Genomic DNA, 16,520 nt, shown 5'->3' with positions numbered 1-16,520 from the left:
CAATGTGTATGTAACCATACCTGAGTATGCCAAGCACTAGAGGTGCAAATGCCTCCATTTCTTGCAGCAAATACTAGCTCGGAAGCAAGCGTAGCAACTCGTTGTGATACCTCTGTCATTCCTCACCAAATCATGAAAGAGACTGTCCAAGGATCAGTGCAGTAAATACAATTGTTGTTGCCTGTGCAGAGGGTGGTTCAAAAGATGTACACAAAGAAAAGCACGTGCCTTTTCCACTGTGGGAGAAGCCATTTTCCTGTGAGCAATCCAGTTTTCAGAAATCTGGGAGACGGATGCCCTGCTCCATAGAATAAAGTAGAATACAATACAATACAATACAATACAATACAAATAATGCCCTTTCTAGCTGTGGAGCCTTTGCAGCACTGGGCAGCCCTGTAGCTCAGGGCCAGTGGGTGAGACTGCTCTTGTGCACTGCTCTGAGCATGGTGTGCATAACCAGTAAAGCAAGGGATGTCTGAAAAATAAAAGCTGATGGAGAGGATTCCCTCACTGAACAGCACTTGGGGACCCCATCACTGGCTCTGATTTGTATCTGGAGAAACAAGGAGATTCTTTTGTGGACACATGGGTGTTTTCCTCTTCATGCAGGTAGAGTTATTGTCAATGTGTTGTTCATAAGCAGCTTTGGACAGTGGGTAATATGGAAAGAACCAGCATCTGTTTGAAATTAACTTAGTGCAGCAATTGCTGTTCTTCCAAGACAACACGTACAAGTTAGTTAAGACAAGTTCTTAAAGCAGAGAAATTTCTGTTTTGTTATTATCCCATGGGGAGGCTGAAAGAGCAGTGGGAAGATCCTGAAAAATCTCAGGTGGTTTTCTTCTCACCTCCTATGCAAGATGACAATTCTGTCTGCCAGTCACCTGCACTGGGTCGGGCTGGGATGGAGGTGGCTTTCCCCACAGCAGCCCGTACAGTGCCGTGCTCTGCACTTGTGGCTAGAACAGCCCTGGTATCACACCAGTGTGTTGTCTGTTGCGGAGCAGTGCTGAACAGCATCAGCCCATTCCTCAAAGATCTTTCTTCAATCTGATAACAACAAGCTCCTCAGTGCACTTACACATTTCATGGTTCAACCATCCAAGGACAGGCACTGTGCAGCAGGGCAAAGGAGGTCCTGACCAAGGTCGGTGGCAGGACAGTGTCCACAGCACCAGGCCAGAGGAAGAAAACCTCCTTTGGAGGATCATCAATGATGGCAAAGCTGAGGGCGCACAGCTCTGCCTGAAAGCTTCCCCGCCTGGCCCTGCCAGGAGGAAAGAAGAAAGGGTTGGTTTGCTCTTTGCTGGTTTGTAAGAAGCCTCCGCTGATGGGGCTGAGTGGATCTTTAATAGACCGAAGAGGGAAAATAATTTTGTTCATTTTATCATCAGTTTCCTAGAAAAAGCTCAAGAGAATTGCAATGCCAGATTCTGGACAGAAAATTATTTCTGCAAGAAAGCAGACACTGAGCTACAGAACTAGGCCCTGAAAGGTTAGCCCAGATCCTTGTAAAAGCAGGCTGGACATTTTTTGAAGAAATCTTCTAACAGTAATTTGGACAATTAGCTATTTTCTGATATTTCCAGATCCCTTGAAAGTCTTTGTGAAAGAAAAAATACTCCAGCCAACATTTTTGTCCTACAAAAGAAGCCAAATCAGCAACACTGAGAAGGCCGCTAATGAGACATCTATTATTGCTATTGATTTTCTCTGGAAAATTGTCAGATTGTGTCACCAAGTCTGATGAAAGGGATATAAGATTGATTTTTATATCTTACACCAACTTTCCGTGTACCTTGGTCAGTCATTTATACTGGCAGATTGATGATAAGTAATCTTTTGGGAAGCTGTCTGCAAGCAATTTATGAATTCCAATTAGACTTCTATTACAAACACTCAGTATGCAATAGCAACTGCATATTAAATTGCAAACTTCATTTGGGGAGGCTGATCTGCCTTTCTTGCCATTGTCTTTCCAGTTCTTCTAGGGACTAGATGCCAGGGTATGTGTCTCCCACTCAAATGAAGAACTTCAGCAGTGAAGGTGTCCAGGTAGAAAAAGGTAGACAGTGACTCTTTGTTGGGAAGACTTTAAACAGCTGCTAACATTGATGAAGGGTTACATGACAGGTAAAAGTGATGCTCCAAAGTCCTAAAATTGTGAAGTCTTATTGATGTGTCTGTACAAATGAAGTAGTGATTTGCTTGAGAGTGTGACAGGGAAGCTGTTAGACGTGATGCCTGTCGGTGGTCCCTCAAAGAGCTGACAAAGGTCTAGACAAGACAACTGTGGTGCTGTCTTGAGCAGGATATGCACACTAGGAAATGTCTACATAAGGTATTAGAAGGCATACACGAGCTGTACATATTGTTGTACACACTTAGAATCATAGAATCATAGAATATCCTGAGTTGGAAGGGACCCTTAAGGATCATCAAGTCCAACTCTTGACTTCATGAATAATCTTAACTATTATTGTGTGACCTGGTGCGTTAAATTGTGGAACACCATTTTGAAATAATTTAAACTAAAAGAGATAGAAGATGAATAAATATTACCACAAATCTCCTCCCGACTTCAACCATATTAGTGTAGGCTGGTAGGATATAGTAGTAACAGCAAAAGTAACAGGAAAGCATTGGAGGCTGGCGTGTCAGAAGTGGGAGATAAACCATGACGTTCTGTCTGCTGGATGAACAGAAAGAAGCTGGAAAGCAAACAGCAAGGAGGTATATCTGCTGGCTTTAAAAAGATAAGGATCATTTGTCATTGGAGATATGATAATAAAAGAAAAACTCAACCCATATCTGAGCTCATGTTCAAGGGAAAATTCCTATCTGCAGATGGCTTGGGAGCTTCCTTAGGGCCCAGGTAACTTCAGGCAAGATTTCTCCCCTGCTGGAGAACTTGCTGCCTTATCACAGAGTGATCTTTAAGGCAGGATTGAGAGCTTTCAGCTATAATTCCCACTCTCATGTCTGTTATCAGAAGTTTACTACTGAAGCCTTATAGAAAGTCTTTTGCCTTAGTGGTATTACTTTGTCCTTTTTCTACTCCTTTCATCATGTGTTCAAGATTAAAGGTAAAATTCCTTTCAGTCTGCAGCAGTGAGTGCATCATTTCTTTGGAGTGCACTCCTTGGGCTTTCTTCCTTGCATCTCAGGTTTACAGGTCAACAGCTGCTAATGACAGGATCCTGCTTAGCACATGTTTAGCATATGGATAAAATAATTAAGCCATTAGAAAATTGCATCGTGGGAATAGGAAAGCTGATAGGAGAAATTATGGTGCAATGTATAGGGAAGCAATTTAACCATATAAAGGGGGCTCACAGGTCTCTGGCCTCTGACCGCTGGATTCCCACTGCACCTCGTGGCTGACCAGCAGGCTGTGGTATGTCTGCTTTCATCCACGCCAAATGAAACCTGCAGAACAAATTCAGTGTCAGGCTGAAGTAAGGCAGGGACATTTGGGCCTGGGCAGCTGCCTGTAGGGCAGACCAGCACCAGCCAGCCGTGCCTCGTGGTTGAGCAGTTCCAATGGTGCCCAGCAGGGTCAGACTTGGAGGGGGGATTCGATGTTCAAGACTGTGAAATAAGGCTTCTTACCTCCTCAGCTGGTCCCTGGCAGCCAGGTATGAATCCCCTGTGTGTTTCCATTTTCACATTTGCAAAGACAAGCTAAACCACCCAGAAACTGGGAACAGATGTACCACGAAACATCAGACATGGAGATGCTGTGCTCTGGAAGCATGCAGCCAGGCCAAGGAAAACTCAGCTGCCCTGATGGTGCAAAGGAAACAAATCCAACTGGGGGACCGACAGGTAGCTGTCAGATCTGTACCTGTGCTGGGTACATCGAGAGGACCTCTTGGCAGTGCAGGAACCTCTGATGGGTGCAGGAGAGACACAAAATCACTCCAGCATGCCCTGGGAATGCATTGTTGCTTTTAGCATATGAATCGGATGAATCCTCAGCTTGGGAGGCAAACAAAACTGAACACAAACATATCACACAGAAATCCTCATGCTTTTAAGGCAATCTGTTCATTGAGAATCAGGGCCAGCGGTGTCAGTGTGGCTAAATGGAGTTTACCTGTGTGTATTCAGATCCCCGCAGGGTTTACCCACTTTTCACTGCCTGGCCTAAAACCCCAATTGCGTGGTTATCAGGTTAGGTGACATGAAGGCTGTTACACAAGGCAAAGCCATGGCAGATGGGTCTTCTCTTCTCCACGTCTCACGGCAAGCACCCTGCGCCCCTTCCCCTGCTGCCCGCTGCTTGCTGGCAGCGCTGCAGCCCATTTAACCTCTTGGCAAGGCCAGCTGATTAATCGAGGCAGCAGAAACATTGATCAGCAGGAACCGGCGCGTCATGAATATTCAGGAGGCCCCAAAGGAAAATTTATTTAATAAGTGACACCCCCTCCTTCATTAAGCGCGGAAACATTTCATTCATGACGGCTGCACAAGCAGCCTCAGCGCGCAGCAGCATCTGCCCTCTGCTGCGCTCGGGAACTTCGCTGGAAACACCCAAAAAGAGTGACAGAGGTTTTTTTGTGATTACCTGTCCCAAGAGAAAGCGATAACCCGACCTTAGCAAAAATGAAAAACAGATGCTTGAAAATACAAAATGGATAATTATTTAGCCAGCCCTCAGCTCTGGGGGCATCCAGGCTGGGCTCTGCTAGCTGGGGGGACCTTTGTGTGCCCCCCAGCAGCCGTGCCCCCCCATCCTCTGGCCAGCCAAATTAGATGCAGCTAGTTCAGCTTATTTCTGCATGCAGAGACACCTAATTGGATTCATTACAGCGACATTTGCATAGACGAGCATCGCCCGTGATAGAGCCGAGTTATTATTGTATAACTGTCCCCATTCGGAGCGGCCGGCCGTCAGCCACCTACAGGGCTGGCAGAACACATTTTGTTGGCAGAGAGACTACTGCAAGCCATTTTCCGCTGCCATTTATTTGACAAACATTATTGTACCAGCCAGGAGCCTTAGCTATCTGTCACCGAGACGACACGTATCTGGTCTATCATTAAAAAGGGAAATCTCTCTAAATTTATATACAAGTGTGAGTTAAAAAGTATTGTTTCAGCAGCTTCTTAACCCTAAATTCTGAGAAAAGCAAACATGCGTCTTCCCTTAGGCTTTATGCAATGTTTTACACGTGACAACAGGAAGCTGAGAGCTGTTTCACATCTGACTTCAACCAGCAGTACATCATCAAGCAAGATTTCTTGTGCCATCGGTTATTCACAACTTTTTGTAGTCTGAAGAAAATTACAGGTTCTGTAGTGCAATCAATAAGCTATGTGGTGTGCTCTGAATTAGGAGACAGTTGATGGGGTTGGAGTAAATATTCTGGCTTCTAAAAGGTTTTAATGCTTTTTGTTTCTGGTTTTCTTTTGCTGAAAAACAAATGTGTAGGAAATGCTCTTGGGAAGCTGCTGCTAATTTCAGCACCTGTCAACATCATCATCCTCTCTGTATGTCCCCTACAAGGTCAATTCTGTCGATGGAAGAAGAAACAGAAAATTTCTGAAGCTGAAATTGTAATTAGATCATGACTGAGAATTTGCCTAGACTGTTTTAAAAGCAAGACAGATATTAAATATAATGTTATTTTTACTTTTGGTAAGTAACACTACATATTTGGTAAGCAAGCTAATACATGTCTCTCTCTAAAAAAAAAAAAAAAAAAAAAAAAAGAATTTTAACCAACCTGGGAGGTTCGCTCTTTCATCACATAAGGACTCTAGCAAAAAAAGCACAGAAAATCACAGCTTAGGAACAAAAACTGAGTCATTAACACCTGCACGAATAGTACAGAGAGTGAAAATATCAGAGCAGCCGTTCCTCCTGCAGAAACCCCTTTGCTTTGCAGAGACGCATCCTCCTGCAGCACCGCAGGACTCTGCTGTTCATCAGAGCGCCGCGATCCTGGAGAGAGCCGGCAGTGACAGCCACACCACCCGGTGCTGGGGGGTCTTTCCAAGAAGCCAGGGAGAAGTTTTATTTGTGACAACCTCTGTGATAAGTGCAAAGCAGCCCCTATCCTCAGCCTCATTATGGGGAAAGCTTGTGACGGGGAAATAATAGGAAAGGTGGTGAGATACTGTCAAACGCCTGTCAAGGCAAAAGGCAAATGCCATTTCACAGACAATGATGCCGTATTAAGCATGCACGGGAATAGAGTGCATTATGCAAAGAAGGCACAAGATGGACAGTTTGGCAGAAATTCAGGTACCTTGGACAGGCAGATGACTGCCAGTTTTTCGGGAGGGCAGGTATTTTGCTAATTAATAGGAAATTCCAGCAGAGGAACCCGTGGACCACAGAACGAGCTCAAAACTTTGATTGATCAGAGCTACCAGTTACACAGAAATGCAGGATGACGCTGTACTTTGTGTGAAGAGGTGTTTGGAGCAAGGCTGCTTCCTTCTTTCTGCAAGTGTGTTGGGATCAAAGAGAAGCCGTGGGTGATGCTCTCACATTCCCATGTAGGACACATGATACACCAGCTGGGTACAGCCCAAGCCATTTCCCAGCACTGGATTGTACGTTTGTGTACCCTGTTCAACACCTGCTCAGGAGATGTCCTCATTGCCACAGGAAAGCAACCACAGATTTGGAAAGAATATGAGAAACCGTACTAAAACCTTAGAGGAAGAGGTGAAATCTGATCATGACATTCTCCAAAATGTGCTCTGGGATTTTTCATGCCCACAGGCAGGGAGCACCATACTGTCGCAGAGCAAGGATAGCTCCTGCCAGGCATCCAGAGCCTGCTTCACAGCTCTCTCATACACGGAGCCAGATCATCCGTCAGGGGAAGCAACGAGCTCCAGCTATTTGCCAAAATAAAACGTGTCAGACATCATTAGAAAAATGCAGGGGGGCTTATTAGTCATTACTTCTTAAAAATAAACAGCTTTTAAAAACAAAACCATTCTTTTTCAGTGGAGAGAGCGGAGAGCTGGCACTTCAGAAACATGCAGACCTGCCCTTGGCTCTCCTTGAAGAGGAAGAGGCAGAGGAAGAGGAGAGGCCGGGTTCAGCACAGCCTCCCCACAGCCCCGTCCCCAGAGAGCAGGGCACTGCGGAGATGAAGGAGCTGTGAGAGCAGCCATCCCTTCCCTCCTGGATAGGGATGAGTAACAGCTCGCTCAGCAGGCCCTTCATTTTTGGAAGTGCCATTCTCAAAGGCTTACCATTAGTCGAGTCTGACTGAGGAAAATAACGTGTCCTGGGAGAAAGCTGGTGGCCTGAGGTGAGTCAGTTAACGTCGTCAGCCAGTTTCCAAAGCAGTCTGTCAGTGGAGGTCACTGGGGCTCTATTTGGAAGCCAATTTTTATGATGTGTGAGCTGGTGTGCAGCGATGGGACACTTTTAGGGAATGGTTCCCCACCCATCCACCTGTGTAAAATCCCAACCCAACAAAACCTGCTTGCAAGAAAGACCACCAGGCTGGCTGAGCCCTGACGTGAGACTGTTTCGCCAGGCACCTCAACCACGTTTTCACCAGAAGCTAAAGCTGCCACTTGTGGGACTCAGCTGGAGGAAGGGAAGCTTCTGAAAGGGAAGGCAGGCTGGTACTGCTGCTCACGTGCAGCTCGGGGCCTTGGCTGTAATGATCTGGGCACAAAAAGAAATGAGCCAGCACAGCCTTCCCAGCAGATCTGCAAAGGGAAACAGCATTTTACATCGTTTTACAACTCATCATAATGCAAATATTTTCCTCCCTGAGTATAGGTGTACAAAGATTACCTGCAGAACTGCAGCAGCACGTAACTGCTGACACGCTGTCAGTATCAATAATTAAACAGTAACTGTCCTGAAGATCACAGGAGGAGACAACAAAGACTAAACTTAGGATGCTGTGAGAAAAGGATAGTTTATGTAATAGCTCTGGGAATGTTTGAAAAAGCTGTCTTGTGAGACCGCATGCTTTACATAATCTGTCCAGCAACTCTTCAGCTCCCAAGTGAAAGCAGTATCAAGGATTAAACCAACAGCAGTTTAAAAAATAAATGTATTGAGATAAAAAACTCATGAAATGGCATTTTCTTCCTGCAAGTGTGTGCTCTCTCCTGTTTTACCCAGCCACATTTCCATATATATAAATATAAAATATAGATATTTTCCAGCCCCACATAGTCAATACCACAAGAGAGGGGCAGAGGACTCCATCTGCCCTTTGCACCATCAGAGAAACCAAATGCTGTCTTCTGCCTCTCTGCTACCGATGGGTGCACGCTGCAGAAAAGTAGCCTGGCTTTCAAACCCACAGGTTCTGTTTGCAACCTCTGCATTGAAAAAAACTTTTCTGTAAGCCAAGCAAATATGCTCCAATGTTGATTAAAAAGATACTAGGCACCCTACAGGACGTGGTACAGCTGTGGCTCTAGCAGTGCTTGTTTTATGGAGCAGAAGGAGGGGTGGAGGACAGCACTGAAACACAAAACCTCCAAGAGTCTGTGTGCCAACCTGGCGCTGCAAACCACTGCAGCTGCATCAGTAAAACTCCCCCAGGAGCAGTCGGATCCCAGGATCAAGGACTTTCCTTAACTACACCACTGTGCACCAGAAAGCAAAAAGCTCCTGTTACTCCAGAGGCAGAGTCTCCCCATTGGGATTTATACCCATTCATCCACATGGGCTTACAAATGCTGCAATAAACACGTTGGTAAGGGATGAGTGGCCCTAGTCTGGAAGTATATCAGAGATAAAAAAGCCCAGGAAAAGGGGAAATACAGGGAAGGAGGGAGAAGGAGCAGGAGGCAAAGGGATGCTCTGTTTCACTCCTGTCCAAGCGAAGAAATCTTGCTGCTACATCTTTAAAGTAAGGTTTTCAGGGATGCAGACATCCCTCCTGCATGTGCTCTGCCAATTCTGGGAAAGCTGATGAGGCTCCCTTTCTGAGAAAGCAGGTGGCTGCGCTCCATCCCGCTCTTTGAAATCACCTAATGAGATCGTTTCATCCAGGAGGCAACTGGAGAGCCCACGCTGCATGGCAGAAGGGAAAAGCAGCCTGAGAACGAAGGGCGTTCAAGGTTTCGAAACCACATCCTCCCTCCTCTTGATGTGATTGATCACTGATGAGACAGCGCCTGGAACAGCGCTGGACAGCTATGAAGACAGAGCGAGCAGCCTGTCGGTCAGCGGTCAGAGGGTGAAACGCAGAGAGCTCCTGCGGTCCTGGGGAGAAAGCAATGAGCCTTTGTTTCCACCCTCGTCTGATCCATGACAGATAAAAAACTAGATTTCGCTGCTCGGTTTGGCAGGTGATAAATTCAGTTAGTTCAATTAGTGTGAGGCAGGAAATCTGGAAGACTCTTATGAATTTTGTCAGCAGCGAGCGCACGGTGAGGACCTGGGCAATGCTGCTGCTGCCCAGCGGGAGCAATTGCTGCCCTGTGGAAGCACACGATCCAAGCAGAGACCTCACACCTAATTATTTTAAATTTGTGTAATGTCATACAGCAAATGTCATCCCTGCAATGTCAGGAGATGTGTTCTTTCAGCCACTGATCTTCTGCCCTTGAAAAAGCAGCACAGATAACTCCTCCACCTGACAGGATTTCTGGACATCGAATAACCCCAGGACATCTCCTTGGTTCATGGGAAACCCGCCGGAGCTCAAAGCCTTTTCCTAGTTCCTCAGATCCTCCTCAGAAAGGAAAAGCTGCTATGAATGGCAAAACAAACTCAGATTCAGGTGCTGGATTCACGGTCCTTCCTTGGGTCAGCCTTTGGCTGGGCAGGAGAAGGCAAAAGGTCAGCTCCTGCTGTAGGCCTTGGTAGGTGACCTGTGCCATACGCAGTGCTCTCAGCAGAGCCCTTTCCCCCCCTCCCTCAGCTCCACAGCAGGACTTTGGGGTCTGGAGAGCCAATTTCTGTTCTCAGCCACCATTTTTCCAAGTGATCATCTGGGACATGAAGTAGCTTGAGGTGGAAGCAAGCCCCTGAGGCACCCTGGAGCATCTTCAAAGGAGAGCCTGACCTCGATAGAAGCATCTTAATGCTGCAACCGATTCCCACTGAGCTACACAACACCAGGACAACACAGCATAAATACCAACTGTCTGAGAGTCATGTTGCTGTGCTGCAGTGAGATCCTGATTTATTTGGTTTTGATAAGGATGGTGCCTTTGTCTATTAAACAGGCAGCTTAGGATTTACACTCGTTGAGGACAAGCAAGTTTAGAAACGCTGAGTATTTGGAAATGTGTTATTGGGGTGGAAGGGGAAGCTCTCCTTGAGAGCAGAGAAGAGCAGAGACCCAGAGGAGAAAGCCGGGTCACTAAGTCCTGTCCTCTGCTGTCACACAGCCCAGATCGTGCCATCCCCTCCAGCCACCAGCCTCTCGACCTTGGCTAAATAGCAAAGAGTTTGCTCTGTGAATAGCTCAGAGGGCTTAGAGCACAACCTCAGCTTCAGAGGACCCAGTTCCTCTGTGCAGGAACTTTCTGATTAAATACACTTCAGATCCTCTGCATGTGCTGTTTTGCGGGCTGGTGCCATCCTTTCAACAGCAGGGTCCCTTCTTCCCCCTGTGTTTCCCTATGGGTGGGCTGTGACAGCGGCTCACCGCACTCATCCTGCAGCTGTGCAGGGCTGTGACAGCCCCTTTCCAGCTGCACCATTCTCATCTACAAATTGGTCTGTGTTTAAAAAAGGTTCATATAAATATTGCCTTAACCTGCTTTGAACATCACTGCACGTTTCCCCAGTATGATGAAATAATGGCATGGCTCTGTTTTGATCGGGCTGTTCCCTTGTGGAACGCACACTCACGTCCTCCTCTGTAGGAAGCATCTCAATTAAAATCATGGTGTAAAGCTCTTCCTTTCCCTAGAGAACAGCACCGAGGTGAAGAAGTGAGACATCTTTAACATGAAGCAGAGGCTCCCTTCCCCTGCATGTCCCCATATCACTGCAGCCAAGGGACGAACACACGGTGGCATGCAGGCAGGGGCAAACCAGGCTTCCTTCCTTGGCAGCCTCATGGGGAGGCACGAGGGTGGACACGAGTTCTTGTTCCCAATCTGCAAAACTCCTCCGAAGTGCTCAAGGACACGCTTTAAATTCCTTTCTTCCAGCACCTTGTTTGATAGCCCATAAATAGCTCCTCTCCAAACACAATGTTGAAAGCCCAAAGCCATGAGCAAAGAGTAAAACTGTTTCAGTGTTTAAGCACTTTATTGTATTTCTGGAGGCCAAAAGCTTCAGTGCTCTGTTGAGCTTTAAATAACAATAATAATAATAAACAACTATTCAAAAAATGCCATTTCATTCCTGAGATTCCTATAAGATAGGGCTGTTTTCCTTCATCAGCAAAAATATATCTACAGAGCTAAATAAATAAATAAATAAATAAATAAATAAATAAATAAAAGCAAGGATGAGCTGTGTGTTTTTATGCAGTCGGTTTGGAGATCATGGCCAGGGATTTCACATCCAGATACCTAAATATAGAGTGGTACATACTCACCATGTCTGAACTGCTGGGAGCTTTATGTTCAGAACCAGGTGCATGATCAACAATTTCTAAAAAAAAAAAACACCCTGTCCCTCTGAGTTATTTAATTTGGGGTATCAAAAAGTACACATATTTCAGAGCACAATTCTGAAAATATTGAGATTTATTTTCCTTCATGTGTCATTTCATGGCATTGCCTGGTTCCATCAGTATGAGGATGAGACCGGGGAGTAGTGACCTGAGCTTCCTTAGTCCTAATATAATGTAATATTACTTGGTAAATACCATACTAATACACATCAATACCAACCTACTTATCACATCCTATTCATTCAACACCTCCTTATAGCAACACAAAGCCAATTTCCTGGCTTAAAGCAAATCTTTTGCTTTTGGAGATGCCAGGATTCTGGGAGGTTTCCCTCTTTTTGAGGCTGGGAATATCCTACAGGAAACAGCCATGATCAAAAGTCATGACAGGAGTAGAATGCTTTGAGTTGGACATATTAGCAATGCCTCACAGTTTGCCAGCTAATGTGTGCCAGCAGAGGAAATAAGCACAAGGAACAGCAACCGAACCTCACCTCCGGTCTGGCTGCTCACATAACTTCCCGTGCCTTGCCAGGAAAGAAGCCTGCTCTGCGCAGTGAACTCCCACTGCCACTGCTTGGACCCCTGTCCTGGGGCCTGGTACCAACCCCAGCCCCTCTGCAGAGCAAAGGTGTCACCTGGGGAGACCAGCAAGGGGGTTACATGGATGATATCACCCTGCAGCACGAACAGAACTAATCTTGAATGATATTAGAAGCAGAGGCATAAGACTTTTTTTTTCCCGGATGAGACATCCCATTGCCTAAAGACACATTTACAGCATCCAGCTGGCAGCAAGGAGTACTCTGCAGTCTACTGAGACACAGCCTGGGAATCTGGACATCATAGAATCACAGAATGGTTTGGGTTGGAAGGGACCTTAAAGCCCACCCAGTCTCAACCCCCTGCCATGGGCAGGGACACCTCCCACCAGCCCAGGTTGCCCAAAGCCCCATCCAGCCTGGCCTTGAACACCTCCAGGGATGGGGCATCCACAGCTTCTCTGGGCAGCCTGGGCCAGGGCCTCACCACCTTCTGAGTGAAGAATTTCCTCCTAACATCTGCTCTAAATCTCCTTTCTTTTAGTTTAAAGCCATTCCTCTCTTCTTCCCACTGAACATCCTCAGCTCTCTCAGCCCTTCTTCATAGGAGATGTGATGTTCCCGTCCCCACCAAGCATCAAAAATGCTGCCCACCACAGGACAGCAGCATGGCCATCTGTCAGCCCTGCTTCCCAGCTGGATCTTGCCCAAGGTGTCCACTCTCAAGGAGGAACCACATCCCACAGCCATGTCCTCTGGCTGGACTGGGTCTGTTTCCTGGTTCTCCCCAGATAAAATGACTTTTTATTTTAAGATGGAGCTGTGTCCTTCAGGTTCTCTTCCAATTTCAGGCGATTAGATTTTCAGCTTCAGCCCTAACTCTTGTCGATTGGACCAATTGGTTACCCAGTCAAATGCAAGAGCAAACATTATGACATCTTTCTTCCCTCTGTGTGGATCCAATTTTGTACAAATGTCTTGCTTCTTTTATCTAATTGTGCACTCACACTTGATTCAGGAAATGAAAACAGGCAGGAGCTGCACTAGGTATGGCCCCTAAAGATCTGAGGAAGACCTTCAGCTGGTGCCAGTGGCATTTCTCCAGCTCCAGATTAACTACAGAGTCGCTACAGATTAGCTACTCTCTCCTCTTCCCAAACTGTATTGGGTGATGCTCAAACTGAAGAGCCAAATAAGGATTCATTCATTTATAAAACGGCATTAAGAAGCCAGAGGTAAAAGATACATTTTCTCCTCTTTTGGGATAAATCCCAATACAAGAGAAACTCATTTTCAGAGGTAAGATTGCTCCAGAACAGCAGCCACGATCAGACCAGGCTTACAGACTGTCGTGGTTTTACTCAGCTGGGCAGCCGAGCTCCACCACAACCATGCTCACTCCCTCTCCTCAAAGGAAAAGGAGGAGAAAATGTGATGGAAGGGGCTCAAGGGTTGAGATAAGGACAGGGAGATCACTCAGTGATTATTGTCACAGGCAAAACAGACTCGGCATAGGGAGATTAATAAAATTTATTACCTGTCACTAGCAGACAAACAGTGAGAAACTAAAAAGCAAACTGAAAACACCTTCCCCTCATCCACCCGCTTCTCCCTCCTCCCCCCAAGTGTCACAGAGGAACAGGGCATGGGGGCTGCAGTCAGTCCCTGACGCTTTGTCCCCACTGCTCTCTCACGGCCCCTCTCTGCCCCTGCTCCCCATGGGGTCCCTCCCATGGGATGCCGTCCTTCCCAAACAGCCTGCAGGGGCTGCCCACAGGCAGCAGCTCCTCAAGAAGTGCTCCCACACGGCTCCATGCCACGGGGTCCATCCCCCAGGAGCAAACTGCTCCAGCACGGGGCCCCCACAGGTGGGGGCAGCTCCCCCCAGACCCCTGCTCCTGCGTGGGCTCCTCTCCACGGGCTGCAGCTCTGGCCTGGGGCCTGCTCCTGCAGGGGCCCTCCATGGGCCGCAGCCTCCTCCAGGCCACATCCACCTGCTCCACCGGGGGCTCCTCCACCCATGGGGGGGCTGCAGCGTGGAGATCTGCTCCGTGTGGGACCCATGGGCTGCAGGGGGACAGCCTGCTCCACCGGGAGCCTCTCCACAGGCTGCAGGAGAACTTGTGCTGCGTGCCTGGAGCACCTCCTGCCCTGCTGCTGCACTCACCTTGGGGTCTGCAGTGCTGGTGCTCACTCCTCTCTCCCAGCTGCTGTTGTGCAGCAGTTTGGTTGTTGTTGTTTGTTTTTTTTTTTTTATCCCCTGTCTTAAATCTGCTCTCACAGAGGTGCTTAGAGAGCTTTTTGGCTTGGCTTTGGCAAGCAGCAGGTCCCACTGGAGCCAGCTGAAACTGGCCCTTATCTAACAAGGGGCAACTTCTAGATCCTTCTCACAGAGGCCACCCCTGCAGCCCCTCACCACCAAAACCTTGCCACATAAACCCAATACACAGACGTAAAGCCCCAGCTGTACGGAAAGAAGAAAGCGATGCTGGCAACTGCTTGACTATCAGTTCAGAAAAGGGAATCCCCTCCAGGCTGATGTGGAAATGATGGGTGAAGTGAGTATCTTTGCTGTGGCAATATTAATAGCTCATTTGCAAATTTTTACCCAAATCTATTCACTTCAAAAGCTCAGCTTGGGGACTCGGAGAGAGATTTTTCAACAAAACATTAGTCTCAATTAACTAAATGTAACTAAGATAAATGAGATGAAAAAAAAAAAAAGAGAGAGAGAGAGAGAGAGAGAGAGAGAAACTGAAGCAGATAAAACTGGTGAGGCCATTAAATTCATAAAGTGAAGATGCTGAAACTTGGAAAGCATCCCAATACAGTCCTGCAAGTATTCAGAGGCAGGGTCAAAAAAGGATAACAGGGCCCTCCCAGGCTGGAGATGCTGAGCAGCCAGACGCTATTGACACAGACAGTCAAATTTCAGTGCAGCCCACAGCAAACTCTGGGCACCAAGGTGGGAAGGAATTTTAATGAGCAATTTCAGTCTCACACATGCTATAAAAAAGCATGTGGCATCCTCCCCATTGATACCAAAAAGCTGTGCCCTCCAGAGTAGAGACTAGGCCGCAGCATCCTGAAGGGAGGTTGAAAAAGAGACCATGGTAGAGTTTCTTTCTTTCTGTCTTTGATCCTGACATACTAATATTAACGTGTGTATGTACAAGCTCTGTAGGATTAAAAACAGCAAGGAGGAGAGGAGAGGAGAGGAGAGGAGAGGAGAGGAGAGGAGAGGAGAGGAGAGGAGAGGAGAGGAGAGGAGAGGAGAGGAGAGGAGAGGAGAGGAGAGGAGAGGAGAGGAGAGGAGAGGAGAGGAGAGGAGAGGAGAGGAGAGGAGAGGAGAGGAGAGGAGAGGAGAGGAGAGGAGAGGAGAGGAGAGGAGAGGAGAGGAGAGGAGAGGAGAGGAGAGGAGAGGAGAGGAGAGGAGAGGAGAGGAGAGGAGAGGAGAGGAGAGGAGAGGAGAATAATGTTAACTGATTTTAAGGCATTAACCCAATTTTTTTATGAGCATCTATAGCACGTTGCACATTCTCAGGAAAAAAATAACTTATGTAACCAGTGGTATCCCCTTAAAAGCCTATTCTCTGATGCCTTCAGAAAGACCAGCACCTCAGCTCTCTCAAATGGGGCAGATGTACAGCAGTACCACATGGGGTGGCAAGTTTTCCCCCAAAAACACAGCAGATGAACCAACGTGAGCAGCAAGGGCAAAACAATCAGAGTGCTCTTCATGCATCCGGGGGTATCAAGAATCCCAGCTGCCTTCCCCAAAGCACCCACAATGTACCATTAGCCCGGGGCAAGGGAGCCAGGTGCTTCCCCCAAAGCCACTGCACCCAACTGGGTGGTGGCAGATGGCTGCTGGGGATGGTTTTCAGCTGGGAAAAACAGGAATAAGAGCGTGCCCCAGGGCTCGTCTCATCTCTGGATGCTCCCTCCTGAGCCCCATTACACCCAGCAGCAGCAGCACCTGAGGGTCTCCGTTCCCCCAGCAGGGTCTCACGCCAGGGCAGCTCGTGAACTCCTTCGGCATCACTTAGGCTACAAGAGTAGAGCATGGTCAGCTGGCAAAACTCATAAAAGCCTTCCTCTACCACCACATGGCTGGAAGAGCAATGTGCACATCACTTCCCAAGCTCCGAGCTGTGCCACACCATGCAAGCCCCCCAGAAAATCTGCATTTTCTCTTTTTTGAGGCGTTGTACTGCTGCACAACGTGCACTCGGCCCCCTAGTGAGAGTAATTCCTCAGCCAAGCTGCTGAGCCACAGAGGGCTGCTTTGCTTCATCTGTTACTGCTACAGTTAGTTAAAAGGACTGATTTTCCACCGTGGTGCTGCTTGTTTTCATGTGATCATTTTCATTATCTCTAACCAGCCTTTTGC

Source organism: Anas platyrhynchos, chromosome 2, assembly GCF_047663525.1.
Source record: "Anas platyrhynchos isolate ZD024472 breed Pekin duck chromosome 2, IASCAAS_PekinDuck_T2T, whole genome shotgun sequence".
Classification (NCBI taxonomy): Eukaryota; Metazoa; Chordata; class Aves; order Anseriformes; family Anatidae; genus Anas; species Anas platyrhynchos.
Note: the sequence above shows the minus strand (reverse complement) of the source record.